This window comes from Balaenoptera physalus (genome assembly GCF_965194825.1).
Source record: "Balaenoptera physalus genome assembly, chromosome: 4".
In the NCBI taxonomy this organism is placed as follows: domain Eukaryota; kingdom Metazoa; phylum Chordata; class Mammalia; order Artiodactyla; family Balaenopteridae; genus Balaenoptera; species Balaenoptera physalus.
The window spans coordinates 39,327,009-39,345,928 of NC_138891.1; the positions used below are offsets into that span (position 1 = coordinate 39,327,009).

At 37.3% G+C, this 18,920-nt stretch overlaps 1 long non-coding RNA gene across 1 annotated transcript in view; it reads right to left on the reverse strand.

Annotated features, from left to right (window-relative positions):
- The window catches only part of LOC309659755, a 353,034-nt gene extending 338,308 nt beyond the window's left edge, over window positions 1-14,726 (reverse strand). The window contains exon 1 of the long non-coding RNA XR_014262945.1: window positions 14,628-14,726. This is a non-coding gene — a long non-coding RNA (uncharacterized lncRNA). The remainder of the gene's footprint in view (window positions 1-14,627) is intronic.
- Between the last annotated feature and the right edge of the window lie 4,194 nt (window positions 14,727-18,920).

Below are 18,920 nucleotides of genomic sequence, written 5' to 3' on the forward strand. Positions count from 1 at the left end.
TAATCAGAGTTAACATAGAGATAAGAATCAAGTTCTGAATGTGGTTTGGATAAAAATAAATGAGCACTCACTTGTACTTGACTCTTCGCCTAAAAAGGGATATTACACAAGTTATGTTCCATTTCAATTTTCTTTAATTATGGCACATTTGCTGCTCTCCAAATTGCCTTTAATATGAAAGATGAAATCATTTCAAAACACTAGTATTGAACACTGAAATGATGATATAGATGCCTTGCTTTAATAATTCTGGCATACTTTCCTAAGCCCTAAAAATATAAATTGTGGTGTTTAAATATAATTATAATGAGTGAACAAATCACCACATTTTTATAAATTTTAGCTACTCTCGGGCTTGAGACTTGAGGGGCAAACATCCAGGGACAGTGTTAGAAGAATTGGCAAGGAGAGCTAGGGTAGGGCCAGGGGCTTTCACATTACATTTAAACACAAAAAAACCCCAGTGAGGAAAATATTATCCCCATTTAATTATAAAGAAACTGAGGTCAGAGGTTAAGTAACATGTGACCAATCATAAGGCCAGAAGACTCTCCCATCAGGCCTCAAATCAAGGTCTCTCCTCCTCCAAGGCACACCCCCTTTCCACTTGTATCAACCAGAGAGGCCGAGGTCCCCAGCCCATTTGAAAGTGAACTGGTGAAAATTGAAAAGTGACTCACAGTAATCACAGATGAACAACGTTTGCTGCAACAGGCACATTTGAATGTCATCTGAACATCTTGTGGTTTTGAAGAATTATCCCTTTTCCCAGGAGGAAGAAAGTCCAAGCCCATTACATGCCTTATATCTTCAGAAGACATAAATATTTTCCCTTGTTTCTTCATTTCTCTGACTTGTCAGACATAATGAAAACAGAACAACTTCCCAGCAAGCATTGGTTTCTCTTTCTTCAATAGACTCTATTAAAGTTTATTAAGGGACAGTCATAAGACAATGAAAAATTAATTGTCACAGAATGGTAAAAGTTAAATGTTTTCAATACATTCAGAACAACCACAGGTCAATGTAAATCAAAGAGAGAGGCAGGGAAAGGGACAATTGTTTAAACAACAATAAAGCACCAAGTGTACCATTTTTAGAGACTTCCCAATTAGGCAGCTCCAGGAGGTCATTTCCACTGTGTTCACACCCACATTGTGGGGCTGGTTTGTCCAGAGCGGTCAGAGCTCCTGGCTGGAGATCTATGTAAGTGCAGTCATGGTACGGCCCTAGGCAAATCACAGGGCGGGAGCCGAGGAGGGCTACTTGGGAACTCAGCCCTGGGCACTCCTAGCCTGATCAGCACACAAATCATTTAGCAATCATTATCATAATTACTGCTAAATTATTGTTGTGCTGGGGGACAGGGAGAAGGACTATTTTTGCACGCTGATTTCACCGAAGATTCCAAGATGACTATTTAAATTTCCAGGATAAATAATTTCCTTTCCCACGATTGTCTCAGAGAAGCCAAGCCTTCCCCTGTGACTTTCAATTCTAGTTCTTTAATCTTAATTTTTCAGTGGCCTTGGGCAAGGCACTGAAGTGCTCAATGCCTAATTCCTCTAGTCACTAAATAGCAATAATGATACTTGCTCTTTTTGGGTCATAGACTGATTGCTTAACTACTGCTAACCACTTTGAAAAAGAAATCGCTGTGGGAAAATAAAATTGCCCTCTTTAGGGGAAGGCACAGTGTAAACAGCATCTTTGAGTCTTTATCGGCCTCTTTCAATTTATACTGAACTTCTCTCAGGTCTTCAAATTCACTCACCTTCTTCCCACCTCAGCACCTGCCCACACTTGGATCCCTATGCATGAAAAATGATTCCCTCATCTCATCGTTGCTCCATATCCCCTGATTAACTCCTACATATCCTCCTGTCTCAGCTTAAGCAACCCTTCCTCAGGAAAGCTTCATAAAGGCAGGGACAGTGTCTGTCTTGGTCACCACTGAATGGCTAGTGCCTAGCAAAGCACCTGGCATAGGGAAAAGGCTCAATCGATATTTCTTTTATTTATTTATTTAATGTATGTGAGATCTTGAGCAATTCATTCAATCACTCTGGGCCTTGGTTTCCTCATTTGTAAAATAAACAGCTAAGATGAATCATCTCCAGTGTCCTTTCAGCCCTAACATTCTGGGATTACGATTTGGGGGTCAGCATCCTCTCATTGATCTTAAACCCTTTTTAAATTTTATTCTGCCTGATGGAATCCACTTAACTACCAAGCTCACTGTGATAGTTAATTTTATGTGTCAACTTGGCTGGACCACAAGGTGTCTAGATATTTAGTAAAACATTATTCTGGATGTTTCTGTTGGGGGTGAGATTAACATTTGAATTGGTGGACTTTGAGTAAAGCAGCTTTCCCACCATAAGGTAGGTGGGCCTCATCCAATCAGTAGAAAGCCTGAATAGAGCAAAAAAATTAGCCATTGCCAAGCAAGAGAGAATTTTCCAGCACTCTGGACTTTATCTGCAACATCAGCTCTTCCTTGTTCCACACTAGACTGCCTTCAGATTCAAATTAGAATATTGGTTTCCCTGGGTCTCCAGCCTGCCAGCAGGCCTTGCAGATTCTGGACTTTACAGCCTCCATGATCGTGTGAGCCAATTCCTTATAACAAATATCTATCTCCTACCTATCTATCTATACATTCTATTGTGTATGTACATATCTATATACATGACCACATTCTGTTGGTTCTGTTTCTCTGGAGAACCCTAATAAAACCACATTAGCCCTTTCTTTCCCTAGAGAGCAGCATAGTTCTACTCCAAACTTAGAAGGGTGGATTCAGACTCCAGATTTGAAGAACTGGATCAAACTGGTGCTGGGTACTGGTCAGAGCCGCAGGAACTTTCCCAAGAGTGGTGCCAGGTATTGGCCTATTTGTCTCTCCTCTATCCACCAGTCTCCCAGGCCTGCACTGACTAAGGTAGAAGTGATGTGAGCAGCTCCAGTGCGGTCCAGTGGGTAAAATCCAGCTTTTCTTTCTTACTTCTTGGCAGTTCACTGCATTCTGAGATGGTCTTGGTTCTACAAAAGAAACCAGACTGAGCCCCAGCCCCTTGTCCTCTTTTTCTTGCCAGTCTCCTTCCCAGGACCAAAAATACTGCCCCAGAGCCTAAGCCCAGAGCAGTAGTCCCTGCTACCTGCAGAAAAACTTCCCTGATGACAGGCCCCTCCAAGATTCTGGAGTGTAGCTTCCTATTGCTATGATTCTCTGGTTGCTGTATTCTTTCCCTATGCAGGTCTCCTTGGATGCCAACTGAGTTGCATGAATTCGAGTTGCTTTCCATTATCTTCTACACCAAAATTTGCCTGGCTCTCTAGCTGTAGAGAGAAGAGTATAGGTTTTGAAATTAATTCAGACCCAGGTTTAAGTCCTCATTCCATTCTCTGTGAGACCTTCAGCATGTTTCCTAATCTCTCCAAATTTATTTCCACATCTGTGAAATAGGAATAATACTACATCAAAAGGATATGGGCTTCCCTGGTGGTGCAGTGGTTGAGGGTCCTGCCACTGCAGGGGACACGGGTTCGAGCCCTGGTCCAGGAAGATCCCACATGGCACGGAGCAGCTGAGCCCGTATGCCACAGCTGCTGAGCCTGCACTCTGGAGCCTGCGAGCCACAATTACTGAGCTTGCGTGCCACAACTACTGAAGTCCGCACGACTGGAGCCCGTACACTGCAACAGGAGAAGCCACTGCAATGAGTAGCCCGCGCACCACGGCGAGGGGTGGCCCCCGCTCGCCACACCTAGAGAAAGCCCGTGCACAGCAACAAAGACCCAATGCAGCCAAAAATAAATAAATAAACTTATTTTTTTTAAAAAAAGGATATGATGAGGATTACATAAAATAAGCATGTGAATGTATACAGAACAACAGCTGACTTATAGGTAGCACCCAGTACAAAATTTCCCTTCCTTTCCCCCACGTCTCCTCTGCCTCCATACAATGGAGTACTATGAAGCAATAAAAAGGATTGAGAAAGATCTATATAAATTGCTATGGATAGGATCTCAAAGATACAAGGTTAAGTGAAAAACACAAAGTATAAAACAGTGTTTGCAGAATGTGGCTAATTTACAGTAAAAAGGTGTAAATACCTATATAGATAGCTATTTCCTTATATCTTCAAAAAGAAACTGGTAGAATAAACCAAAACCTAATGTAATTAATATAATGGTTATATCTATAGGGACCAAGGGAACAGAGTGAAGGAGATGAGCATTAAAGCTAGAGCTATCTCTATGAAAGAAACTTGCTTGATAACTTCTACTTTGAAATATGTGTTTTATATAATAAAACATAATCAAAAAGAGAAAAACAAAATCCCAAAAACTTGAAACAAACTGAAAAAGAATGAAGCTAACTTTTTTATTGTGGTAAAATATGCATAACATAAAATTTACCATTTTTAAGTGTACAGTTCAGTGGCATTAGTACCTCCATATTCTTTTGCAGCCATCACCACTATTCACCTCCAGAACTTTTTCATAATCTAAACTGAAACTCTGTACCAATTAAACAATACCTCCCCAATCCCTCTCCCCCAGCCACTGGTAACCACTATTGTACTCTCTGTCTCTCTGAATTTGACTACTCTAGATACCTCATATAAGTGGAATCATATAGTATTTGTCCTTTTGTAGCTAACTTATTCCACTTAACATATTGTCCTCAAGGTTCATCCATGTTGTAGCATATGTCAGAATTCCATTCCTTTTTAAGATTGAATATTATTCCATTGTACGTATATACTACATTTTGTCTATCTCTATTCATCTGTTAATAGACACCTGAGGGACTTCTCTGGTGATCCAGTGGTAAAGAATCCACCTTACAATGCAGGGCAGGTGGGTTCGATCCCTGGTCGGGGAAATAAGATCCCGCATGCTGTGGGGCAACTAAGCCTGCATGCCACAACTACTGAGCTCGTGCGCCTCACCTAGAGCCCATGTGCTGCAAAACTACAGAGCCCACGAGCTCTGCAACCCATGTGCCACAACTACAGAGCCCACACACCCTGGAGTCTGTGTGTCACAACTAGAGAAGAGAAAACCCGCATGCCACAACTAGAGAGAAGCCCACGTGCTGCAACGAAAGATTCCGCATGCCTCAACGAGGATCCCGTGTGCTGCCACTAAGATTCAACGCAGCCAAAAATAAATTAAATAAATAAGTAATAAATAAATAAATCTTAAAAGAAATAGACACTTGAGTTGTTTCCACCTTTTGGCTATTGTGAATAATACTCTATGAATATGAGTATACAAATATCTGTTCAAGTCTGTTTTCAGTTCTTTTCAATATAGACCCAGAAGTGGAATTGCTGGAATTGAAGCTAATTCTTAATCAAGCTGGTAACATAGCCACTGAGAGAATAATTACTTCAAGTAACTTGAAAACAAAATCACTATATTTTGACTGTATCTCCCTATTAGGGATATATCCTAAGAACAAAATAATAGCCAAAATGAAATAAGAAATTATATTAAATATAAATCAAATAAAGAAATCAAAAATAAAATAATTAATTTTATCTATGTCATCAGGAATCAAAATTTTCATCATAAAACAAAAAGAAATAACAACATAAAATCAAAGAATATAAGTGAAAACCCAGTCATCCTGAAATTTTTCTTTTAATATAAAGAATACATATTCCTGTCTACCAAGAGGCCTAGAACCAATGACAACCCAGAAGTAATGAGCATTCCTAGTGTCCAGCTTGTGGTCTCTAAATACAATTTTTGTCTAAAAGGAATCAGGGCTCCTTGGAAAGATGGCTGATTCCAGGTCTGGGGCAGAAAATATACAAAATGATCCTGTAACATTCTGTTGTACCAGGAAACAAGGAAGTTATCACAGAACACTGAAGTCATACCAAAAGAACAAAAGAAACAATTTGAAGGGAATAGCACTGGTCAAGGATGAGAAAATTTGAGCACCTAAAAGAATAAGAACTACAGTAGATTGGAACATATCAATATATAAAATTCATGACTTCATAATTATACCCAGAAAGAAAGAAACCTCACTGGTCATCTTTGGAAATTGCAAGGGTACCAACTTATTATTCTGAAAATTAGTAAAGGAAAATAATTAAGCATATAGTCTACCTTTCATCAACAAACCCTGTTTTTAGGGTAAACAAACAATTAATAAGGGGCAATTCTTATTTATTTATTTATTTATTTATTTATTTTGGCTGCACTGGGATCTTAGTTCCCCAACCAGAGATCGAACGCTTGCCCCCTGCAGCAGAAGTGCAGAGTCTTAACCACTGGACCACCAGGGAAGTCCCAAGGGGCAATTCTTTATTATTAAAAAATTCTAAATAGTAAAACATGAAAGAAATGATAGAATTTTTAAATGGCACATTTTATAATTCATGATAGTGGATCTAGGCTGTGTTCATCAACCATTATTAAGTGAATGGTTGATGAGAAATTTTATAATGGCTATAGCAGGCTGACAACACCTGAAACTACTAATCAATCTTATAATCTAAAGTGGGGCCTCCTGATACGATGCAAGAGAAAGCACATAGCACCAACTACGAAGTATTCTTTCAAAACAGCTGAACAATAGTCAAACTCAGTTTCAGCACATAAATGACATTTAGAGAGGGGTGTGTAAAACTATAGAGACATAAAAGAACTATCAGCTAAATGCAAGGTGTGAGCCCTTTTGGATCTTGACTAAAACATACCAATTATAATAGGAACTTTTTGAGGAAACTGGTAAAATTTAAACATGGATATTAGATGATGGTAGTTTGGCTAGATGTAACAGTGCTACTGTTATGTTGAGGGTGGTATTCTTATCCATTAGTGACACTAAAATATTTACACATGAAATGATGTAATGTCTGGGATTTGCTTTAAAATACTGCAACCAAACATAAAGTCATAAGGCATGAGGTATGGAGTATGGGGAAATAGGTGAAAAAAACTGTCAAAATATTAGATAATTACTGAAACTTGTGATGGGCCATTTATATTCATTTCATCATACAATTCTCTCTACTTTCATATGTGGTTGAAAATTTTTATAATAAAAGTCAAAAATAAATTAATGAAAATAAATAAAAGCATTTTGTTTGTTTGGGGAGACAAAAAACAGAAGTTTAAAGAAATGAAGTTGGTTAATTAAAATCATTGGAGGGTTTCAAAATTCTAACTTCAGTGTACAGTGTGTTGGCAACAAATATGGCAAACCAACTTGGCTTTTTTCAGGATAGAAAACGTGGCTGTGTCTAGGTCGTGTCACCAGGATCCAGCCCTCACTTTTCACGTTCAAGAACTCTACTTCGGGGGATTAACCAAGATGGCGGAGTAGAAGGATGTGCTCTCACTCCCTCTTGCGAGAGCACCAGAATCAAAACTGGCTGCTGGACAATCATTGACAGGAAGAACCTGGACTTCACCAAGGAGGATACCCCACATCCAAGGACAGAGGAGAAGCCACAGTGAGACGGTAGGAGGGGCGCAATCAGAGTAAAATCAAATCCCATAACTGCTGGGTGGGTGACTCACAGACTGGCGAACATTTATACCACGGAAGTCCACCCACTGGAGTGAAGGTTCTGAGCCCCACGTCAGGCTTCCCAACCTGGGGGTCCGGCTACGGGAGAAGGAATTCCTAGAGAATCAGACTTTGAAGCCTAGTGGGAATTGATTGCAGGACTTTGACAGGACTGGGGGAAACAGAGACCCCACTCTTGGAGGGCACACACAAAGTAATGTGTGCATCGGGACCCAGGGGAAGGAGCAGTGACCCTGGGGGAGACTGAACCAGACCTACCTGCTGGTGTTGGGGGGTCTCCTGCAGAGGCGAGTGGTGGCTCTGTTTCACCGGGGGGATAAGGACACTGGCAGCCGAGGTTCTGGGAAGTTCTCCTTGCCGTGAGCCCTCCCAGAGTCTGCCATTAACCCCACCAAAGAGCACGGGTAGGCTCCAGTGTTGGGTTGCCTCAGGCAAAACAACCAACAGGGAGGGAACCCAGCCCCACCCATCAACAGTCAAGTGGATTAAGGTTTTACTGAGCTCTGACCGCCACAGCAACAGGGAGGGAACCCAGCCCCACCCATCAACAGTCAAGTGGATTAAGGTTTTACTGAGCTCTGACCGCCACAGCAACAGTCAGCTCTACCCACCACCAGAGCCTACCATCAAGCCTCTTAGATAGCCTCAACCACCAGAGGGCAGAGAGCAGAAGCAAGAAAAACTACAATCCTGCAGCCTGCGGACCAAAAACCACAGTTACAGAAAGATAGAGAAGATGAAAAGGCAGAGGGCTATATACCAGATGAAGGAACAAGAAAAAACCCCAGAAAAACAACTAAATGAAGTGGAGATAGGCAACCTTCCAGAGAAAGAATTCAGAATAATGATAGTGAAGATGATCCAGGACCTCGGAATAAGAATGGAGGCAAAGATTGAGAAGATGCAAGAAATGATTAACAAAGACCTAGAAGAATTAAAGAACAAACAAACAGAGATGACCAATACAATAACTGAAATGAAAACTACACTAGAAGGAATCAATAGCAGAATAACTGAGGCAGAAGAACGGATAAGTGACCTGGAAGACAGAATGGTGGAATTCACTGCTGCGGAACAGACTAAAGAAAAAAGAATGAAAAGAAATGAAGACAGCCTAAGAGACCTCAGGGACAACATTAAACGCAACAACATTCGCATTATAGGGGTCCCAGAAGGAGAAGAGAGAGAGAAAGGATCAGAGAAAATATTTGAAGAGATTATAGTCGAAAACTTCCCTAACATGGGAAAGGAGATAGCCACCCAAGTCCAGGAAGCGCAGAGAGTCCCATACAGAATAAACCCAAGGAGAAACACGCCGAGACACATAGTAATCAAAGTGGCAAAAATTAAAGACAAAGAAAAATTATTGAAAGCAGCAAGGGAAAAACGACAAATAACATACAAGGGAACTCCCATAAGGTTAACAGCTGATTTCTCAGCAGAAACTCTGCAAGCCAGAAGGGAGTGGCATGATATACTTAAAGTGATGAAAGGGAAGAACCTACAACCAAGATTACTCTACCCGGCAAGGATCTCATTTAGATTTGATGGAGAAATCAAAAGCTTTACAGACAAGCAAAAGCTAAGAGAATTCAGCACCACCAAACCAGCTCTACAACAAATGCTAAAGGAACTTCTCTAAGTGGGAAACACAAGAGAAGAAAAGGACCTACAAAAACAAACCCAAAACAATTAAGAAAATGGTCATAGGAGCATACATATCGATAATTACCTTAAACGTGAATGGATTAAACGCCCCAACCAAAAGACATAGACTGGCTGAATGGATACAAAAACAGGACCCATATATATGCTGTCTACAAGAGACCCACTTTAGACCTAGGGACACATACAGACTGAAAGTTAGGGGATGGAAAAAGATATTCCATGCAAATGGAAATCAAAAGAAAGCTGGAGTAGCTATACTCATATCAGATAAAATAGACTTTAAAATAAAGAATGTTACAAGAGACAAGGAAGGACACTACATAATGATCCAGGGATCAATCCAAGAAGAAGATATAACAATTATAAATATATATGCACCCAACATAGGAGCACCTCAATACATAAGGCAACTGCTAACAGCTATAAAAGAGGAAATCGACAGTAACACAATAATAGTGGGGGACTTTAACACTTCACTTACACCAATGGACAGATCATCCAAAATGAAAATAAATAAGGAAACAGAAGCTTTAAATGACACAATAGACCAGATAGATTTAATTGATATATATAGGACATTCCATCCAAAAACAGCAGATTACACATTCTTCTCAAGTGCGCACGGAACATTCTCCAGGATAGATCACATCTTGGGTCACAAATCAAGCCTCAGTAAATTTAAGAAAATTGAAATCATACCAAGCATCTTTTCTGACCACAACGCTATGAGATTAGAAATGAATTACAGGGAAAAAAACGTAAAAAAGACAAACACATGGAGGCTAAACAATACGTTACTAAATAACCAAAAGATCACTGAAGAAATCAAAGAGGAAATAAAAAAATACCTAGAGACAAATGACAATGAAAACACGACGACCCAAAACCTATGGGATGCAGCAAAAGCGGTTCTAAGAGGGAAGTTTATAGCTATACAAGCCTACCTCAAGAAACAAGAAAAATCTCAAGTAAACAATCTAACCTTACACCTAAAGAAACTAGAGAAAGAAGAACAAACAAAACCCAAAGTTAGCAGAAGGAAAGAAATCATAAAGATCAGAGCAGAAATAAATGAGATAGAAACAAAGAAAACAAGAGCAAAGATCAATAAAACTAAAAGTTGGTTCTTTGAGAAGATAAACAAAATTGATAAGCCATTAGCCAGACTCATCAAGAAAAAGAGGGAGAGGACTCAAATCAATAAAATCAGAAATGAAAAAGGAGAAGTTACAACAGACACTGCAGAAATACAAAACATCCTAAGAGACTACTATAAGCAACTTTATGCCAATAAAATGGACAACCTGGAAGAAATGGACAAATTCTTAGAAAGGTATAACCTTCCAAGACTGAATCAGGAAGAAACAGAAAATATGAACAGACCAATCACAAGTAATGAAATTGAAACTGTGATTAAAAATCTTCCAACAAACAAAAGTCCAGGACCAGATGGCTTCACAGGTGAATTCTATCAAACATTTAGAGAAGAGCTAACACCCATCCTTCTCAAACTCTTCCAAAAAATTGCAGAGGAAGGAACACTCCCAAACTCATTCTATGAGGTCACCATCACCCTGATACCAAAACCAGACAAAGACACTACAAAAAAAGAAAATTACAGACCAATATCACTGATGAATATAGATGCAAAAATCCTCAACAAAATACTAGCAAACAGAATCCAACAACACATTAAAAGGATCATACACCACGATCAAGTGGGATTTATCCCAGGGATGCAAGGATTCTTCAATATACGCAAATCAATCAATGTGATACACCATATTAACAAACTGAAGAATAAAAACCATATGATCATCTCAATAGATGCAGAAAAAGCTTTTGACAAAATTCAACACCCATTTATGATAAAAACTCTCCAGAAAGTGGGCATAGAGGGAACCTACCTCAACATAATAAAGGCCATATATGACAAACCCACAGCAAACATCATTCTCAATGGTGAAAAACTGAAAGCATTTCCTCTAAGATCAGGAACGAGACAAGGATGTCCACTCTCACCACTATTATTCAACATAGTTCTGGAAGTCCTAGCCACGGCAATCAGAGAAGAAAAAGAAATAAAAGGAATACAAATTGGAAAAGAGGAAGTAAAACTGTCACTGTTTGCGGATGACATGATACTATACATAGAGAATCCTAAAACTGCCACCAGAAAACTGCTAGAGCTAATTAATGAATATGGTAAAGTTGCAGGATACAAAATTAATGCACAGAAATCTCTTGCATTCCTATACACTAATGATGAAAAATCTGAAAGAGAAATTATGGAAACACTCCCATTTACCATTGCAACAAAAAGAATAAAATACCTAGGAATAAACCTACCTAAGGAGACAAAAGACCTGTATGCAGAAAACTATAAGACACTGATGAAAGAAATTAAAGATGATACCAACAGATGGAGAGATATACCATGTTCTTGGATTGGAAGAATCAACATTGTGAAAATGAGTATACTACCCAAAGCAATCTACAGATTCAATGCAATCCCTATCAAATTACCAATGGCATTTTTTACGGAGCTAGAACAAATTATCTTAAAATTTGTATGGAGACACAAAAGACCCCGAATAGCCAAAGCAGTCTTGAGGCAAAAAAATGGAGCTGGAGGAATCAGACTCCCTGACTTCAGACTATACTACAAAGCTACAGTAATCAAGACAATATGGTACTGGCACAAAAACAGAAACATAGATCAATGGAACAAGATAGAAAGCCCAGAGATTAACCCACGCACCTATGGTCAACTAATCTATGACAAAGGAGGCAAAGATATACAATGGAGAAAAGACAGTCTCTTCAATAAGTGGTGCTGGGAAAACTGGACAGCTACATGTAAAAGAATGAAATTAGAATACTCCCTAACACCAGACACAAAAATAAACTCAAAATGGATTAGAGACCTAAATATAAGACTGGACACTATAAAACTCTTAGAGGAAAACATAGGAAGAACACTCTTTGACATAAATCACAGCAAGATCTTTTATGATCCACCTCCTAGAGTAATGGAAATAAAAACAAAAATAAACAAGTGGGACCTAATGAAACTTCAAAGCTTTTGCACAGCAAAGGAAACCATAAACAAGACGAAAAGACAACCCTCAGAATGGGAGAAAATATTTGCAAATGAATCAGTGGACAAAGGATTAATCTCCAAAATATATAAACAGCTCATTCAGCTCAATATCAAAGAAACAAACACCCCAATCCAAAAATGGGCAGAAGACCTAAATAGACATTTCTCCAAAGAAGACATACAGACGGCCACGAAGCACATGAAAAGCTGCTCAACATTACTAATTATTAGAGCAATGCAAATCAAAACTACAATGAGGTATCACCTCACTCCTGTTAGAATGGGGATCATCAGAAAATCTACAAACAACAAATGCTGGAGAGGGTGTGGAGAAAAGGGAACCCTCTTGCACTGTTGGTGGGAATGTAAATTGATACAGCCACTCTGGAGAACAATATGGAGGTTCCTTAAAAAACTAAAAATAGAATTACCATATGACCCAGCAATCCCACTACTGGGCATATACCCAGAGAAAACCGTAATTCAAAAAGACACATGCACCCGAATGTTCATTGCAGCACTATTTACAATAGCCAGGTCATGGAAGCAACCTAAATGCCCATCAACAGACGAATGGATAAAGAAGTTGTGGTACATATATACAATGGAATATTACTCAGCCATAAAAAGGAACGAAATTGAGTCATTTGTTGAGACGTGGATGGATCTAGAGACTATCATACAGAGTGAAGTAAGTCAGAAAGAGAAAAACAAATATCATATATTAATGCATGTATGTGGAACCTAGAAAAATGGTACAGATGAGCCAGTTTGCAGGGCAGAAGTTGAGACTCAGATGTAGAGAATGGACATATGGACACCAAGGGGGGAAAACTGCGGTGAGGTGGGGATGGTGGTGTGCTGAAGTGGGCGATTGGGATTGACATGTATACACTGATATGTATAAAATTGATGCCTAATAAGAACCTGCAGTATAAAAAAACAAACAAAACAACTAATACTAAACTTTCATTGGGTTATTTGTATGGAAATATGTTAATATAAATGTTTCAGACATTACATGAAATTTCTAAAAATCTTATATTTGTATTTGTATGGAAATATGTATGGAAATATGTTAATATAAATGTTTCAGACATTACATGAAATTTCTAAAAATCTTATATTTGTATTTGTATGGAAATATGTATGGAAATATGTTAATATAAATGTTTCAGACATTACATGAAATTTCTAAAAATCTTATATGTTCTGGTATAATGTTATAAGTAATAATCCTAGTTATTACTTTAAAATGTATATCTCAGAAATAACTAATTTTCTTGTCAACTGCATTATTATGAACTTTCATCAAATCTTTTACCGTGGTCATTTTTAAGTCTTTTGTCATTTACAGACAGTTCTGGGTGTACTCTGATGATTTTGCAAATATGTTTCTATAAAAGGGTTTCATCTTCAAGAAATTCATGGAAAAGACTCTGACAAGTACAGGTTTCTGGTAACTGACTGTACTGCTGAACTGAATGAATAAGCATTTTCAGAACTCTGATGAAAAACTGATGAACTCATAAAAGTGCTAACAAAAGATCAAGATGAAAAAAAACAATTAATTACATGGGACTGAGTGAACTGATGAGGATGAGTATAATTTTTGTGACTTTCTGTCTGAATTAAAAAAAAAAAAAATTCCACAACGACTCAGAGGCAAAGAATATACAAATCAATTTTCACTGCAAAGTAAAGGAGCTGTTACAGTGGAGGATTACTGGACTGAATGTCAATATTAAAAAAAAAAAAAAAAAAAAAGAACTCTACTTCATCAGTTCACCAAAAATGGCTATCATATACTGTCCAGGGACCGGGGACTCAAAAATGCAACCAAGGCTTCCCTTTTTACTGGACTTAGGCTTCATGGAAAGCTAATTGGTAAAATTAGAGTGCATATTACAGCAAAAACCTTCAATATTAGATTATAGACTACTGTAAATCCTGATGAACTGTTCCTATCTCCCTGGAGAGTGTCCCTTCGTAGGAAAACAGACCTTCACAGCCCACACATAGTCTACCAGTTCAGCACTGAAGAAACCCTGATGTATTTTCTACCCTGTATAAGGATCACTTCCCTTCCATTTGCATCCTCATCTTTACAGCACTTTTTTTATTTAACAAACTTTTTAATGAATTACAATTCCCAAATTTATAATTTATTTTGTATTGCTTATATTGTATATTGGTTTCCCTCTGTGATGAAATTTAGTTATATTCAAATATTAATGCATGTTTTTTCTATTTAAGATATTTTCATGCAAAATTTTTATTTTTTTTAACATCTTTATTGGAGTATAATTGCTTTACAATGGTGTGTTAGTTTCTGCTTTATAACAAAGTGAATCAGTTATACATATACATATATCCCCACATCTCTTACCTCTTGCATCTCCCTCCCTCCCACCCTCCCTATACCACCCCTCTAGGTGGTCACAAACCACCGATCTCCCTGTGCTATGCAGCTGCTTCCCACTAGCTATCTATTTTATGTTTGGTAGTGTATATATGTCCATGTCACTCTCTCACTTTGTCCCAGCTTACCCTTCTCCCTCCCCGTATCCTCAAGTCCATTCTCTAGTAGATCTGCATCTTTATTCCCGTCTTGCCCCTAGGTTTTCATGATCTTTTTTTTTTTAGATTCCATATATATGTGTTATTAATATGGCACCACCATTTTGCCTGAAGACCCAATAAAAATTTGAGTATGGCCATATCAATTTCTGCCTATGCAGTAGCTTTTAAGCACTGCATAAGTATAAGCACATAAAGATGGCCCCCCTGCTATTAATATAAGTATTTCACGAAGTTAGCTGTAGTAAAATTTCTGCTCCATTCTGGCTCATCCCTAAAGGTTCTAGAATAAAAGGCTAGAAATCAGTCCCATTCTTGTCTAACATTTTTCTTGCCAAAAAAAATTCACGTTTTCCTTATGTGAAAAATATCCTAAATGAAAACAGTCAACTCAAACTCCAGGTAACCAGTTGGGTATTGTTATATAAACACACTATCAAATAAATTTACTTCGTATGGTTTCTCACTAAAATCAGTAAGAAGTTCTCTTCTCTGTCTCCTTCTTCTCTTGAGTCTGCAAAAATAACAGCCAGATATCAACAGAGACTCAGAGTAGGTCATCAAAAACAAGAGAAGCATGACAATTCCTCCATGATGGAAACTTTAGCAAAGTAAAACTAGGATAAAAAATGGTAGCTCTTGTGACATTTGTTATGTTACACAGTTTAAAGGAAAGGGCTTAATTTTATGTTACACTTTAATCTACTGCAAAATTTAAAACCCAAAGGAAGAAATAAATAACTTTCACTCAAAAGTTATTTTTAGTTCAAATGGAATAAGGACCTAAATGTAAGACCTGAAACCATAAAACTCCTAGAAGAGAACATAGGCAGAATATTCTTTGACCTAAATCGTAGCAACAGATTTTTTTTTTATCTGTCTCCTAAGGCAAAAGAAATAAAAGCAAAAATAAACAAATGAGACCTAATTAAACTTTAAAACTTTTTCACAGCAAAGGAAACCACCGCAAAACAAAAAGACAACCTACGGAATGGAAGAAAATATTTGCAAATGATATAACTAACAAGGGATTAATATCCAAAACATACAAAGAGTGCATACAACTCAATATCAAAAAAACAGACAACCCAATCAAAAAATGGGCAGAAGACATGAATAGACATTTTTCCAAAAAAGACATACAGATGGCTAACAGGCACATGAAAAGATGCTCAACATCACTAATCACCAGAGAAATGCAAATCAAAACCACAATAGATATCACCTCACACCTGTCAGAAAGGCTACCATAAAAAAAAGTCTGCAAATAACAAATGTTGACGAGGATGTGGAGAAAAGGGAACACTTGTACGCCGTTGGTGGGAATGTAAATTTGTGCAACCACTATGGAAAGCAATATAGAGGTTTCTCAAAAAACTAAAAATAGTACTACCATATGATCCAGCTATCCCACTCCTGGGTACATATCCAGGAAAAATGAAAACACTAATCCAAAAGATATGTGCATTTCAATGTTCATAGCAACACTATTTACAAAAGCTAAGATATGGAAGCAACTCAGGTGTTCATCAGCAGATGAATGGATAAGGAAGATTTGATATGTATATATATATACAATGAAATATTACTCAGCCATAAAAAATAATGAAATTCTACCATTTGCAGCAATGTGGATGGACCTACAGAATATTATTCTTAGTGAAATGTCAGACAGAGAAAGACATCACTTAAGTGTATGATATCATTTATATGTGGAATCTAAAAAATAAAACAAATGAATGTATATAGCAAAATAGAAACAAACTCACAGATATAGAAAACAAACTAGTGTTTACCAAAGGGAGAAGGAAAAGAGGAGGGGTAAGACAGGGGTATGAGATTAAGAGATACAAACTACTATGTATAAAATAGATAAGCAAAAATGATACATTATACAGCACAGGGAATTATAGCCATTATTTTGTAATAACTTTTAATGGAGCATAGTCTTTAAAAATACTGAATCACTATGCTGTACTCCTGAAACCAATGTAATATCATAAGTAAACCATACTTCAATTTTTACAAATGACCCAAAAAAGTATTTTGAGTTCATTGCAGCACTGTTAGTAACTGCAAAATACTGGAAACAACCTGATCACTCACAAGTGGGAAAACAGTTGAATAAATTATGGTACATCCTCACAATGGAATACTAAAAAGAATGAGGAAAATCTCTACCAAATGATGTGGTGGAATTTCTAGGACATATTGTTAAGTGAAAAAACAAAATGTTAAAGAATACCTATAAAATGACACCTTTTATAAAAAGGCAGGAGAGATACGAAAATATACCCCTGTCTGCTCATTCATTCAAAAAGAAACACATCGAGGACAAGCCAGAGACTGTTGGGATTGGTTAACCACACGGTGGAGGAGAGAATAGGGGAAAATAATAGAAGAAATTGGTGGGGTGGAAACGTTACTACTCTGAGAATAACTTTTTGTACAGTTTCATCTTTTGGAACCACATAGATGTTTCATATGTTCCCCCAAAGAAGAAAGAAAATGAATTAAATTAAGAAATATGGGAACAGGAAGCTAAAAACTGTATCCATTGTTTTAATTTTTTTGCCAAGAACAATATTAAGTGCATATATTCAAGATACAGCTTGCTTGTTGGTTGTAGAAATGTTTTCTTTAGCCTTTACAGTCTATTTCTTTATCTCTCCCGCCATGAAAACATAGATTAGTAACAGTCTGGCTTCCAAAATCTTATTAGAATAAAAAGTAATACTTATATATAACACGGAATCTAATTTTTAATGTGCATAAAACTTCCACAGGTGACATTTGAAATCATACTTTGGTGGGCCTAAGTTTGCAGATTCGAAGTAAATACCATGTTTTTGCCCCCTTAGAGACATTGCACTCCTTCCTTTCTGCTTTATTTAGTGTGGCATCCTTCATGACAACTTTCATGATGGTCCCTTAGCTTACTCAAAAGAAATGAGAAATTGTCAAAAGGTACCCCTTACATATTACGTAAAATTTAGGATAAACTATATAAGATGGCACTAGCCTGTTTTTCTTCTAATAGATCACTACTCATTCTTTCTCTTGTCACTCTGTTCCCTGTCTGTAAAATAATAATCCTTTTTTCAATTTCATATTTTACAAGGGATTTCATTCAGCTTAAATTTGAAAAATTCAACTTTTAGTTCCAGAATCTATATGGTGAATTTTCCCATTTAAATCACATTTTTTCCCTAAATAGACAAATGAATATGCCTGAACTACAAAATTATACACAGCACATGCTGGAATTTAACCTTGACATTAAGGATCACTTTGAGACAATTTGATCCTTAGTACATGATTCTCTTTTCCTAGCAAAACATTATCACTGATATTTCTTTTTTTTTTTTTTTTTTTTTTTTTTCACACACACACACTGTATTTTATTTTTACAAGAGATAAATAGACTGACACCAAGCATTGTACATGGATGACCACAACAAAAGCAACAATGATTGCAATTACCAAACATGAAACACACTCATACTATGTCATAATATTGACATTCAGTCCAGTAATCCCCCACTGTAACAGCTCCTTTACATTGCAGTGAAAATTGATTTGTATATTCTTTGCCTCTGAGTCCTTGTGGGATTTTTTTTTTTAATTCAGAGAGAAAGTCACAAAAATTATACTCATCCTCATCAGTTCACTCAGTCCCATGTAATTAATTGTTTTTTTTCATCTTGATCTTTTGTTAGCACTTTTATGAGTTCATCAGTTTTTCATCAGAGTTCTGAAAATGCTTATTCATTCAGTTCAGCAGTACAGTCAGTTACCAGAAACCTGTACTTGTCAGAGTCTTTTCCATGAATTTCTTGAAGATGAAACCCTTTTATAGAAACATATCTGCAAAATCATCAGAGTACACCCAGAACTGTCTGTAAATGACAAAAGACTTAAAAATGACCACGGTAAAAGATTTGGTGAAAGTTCATAATAATGCAGTTGACAAGAAAATTAGTTATTTCTGAGATATACATT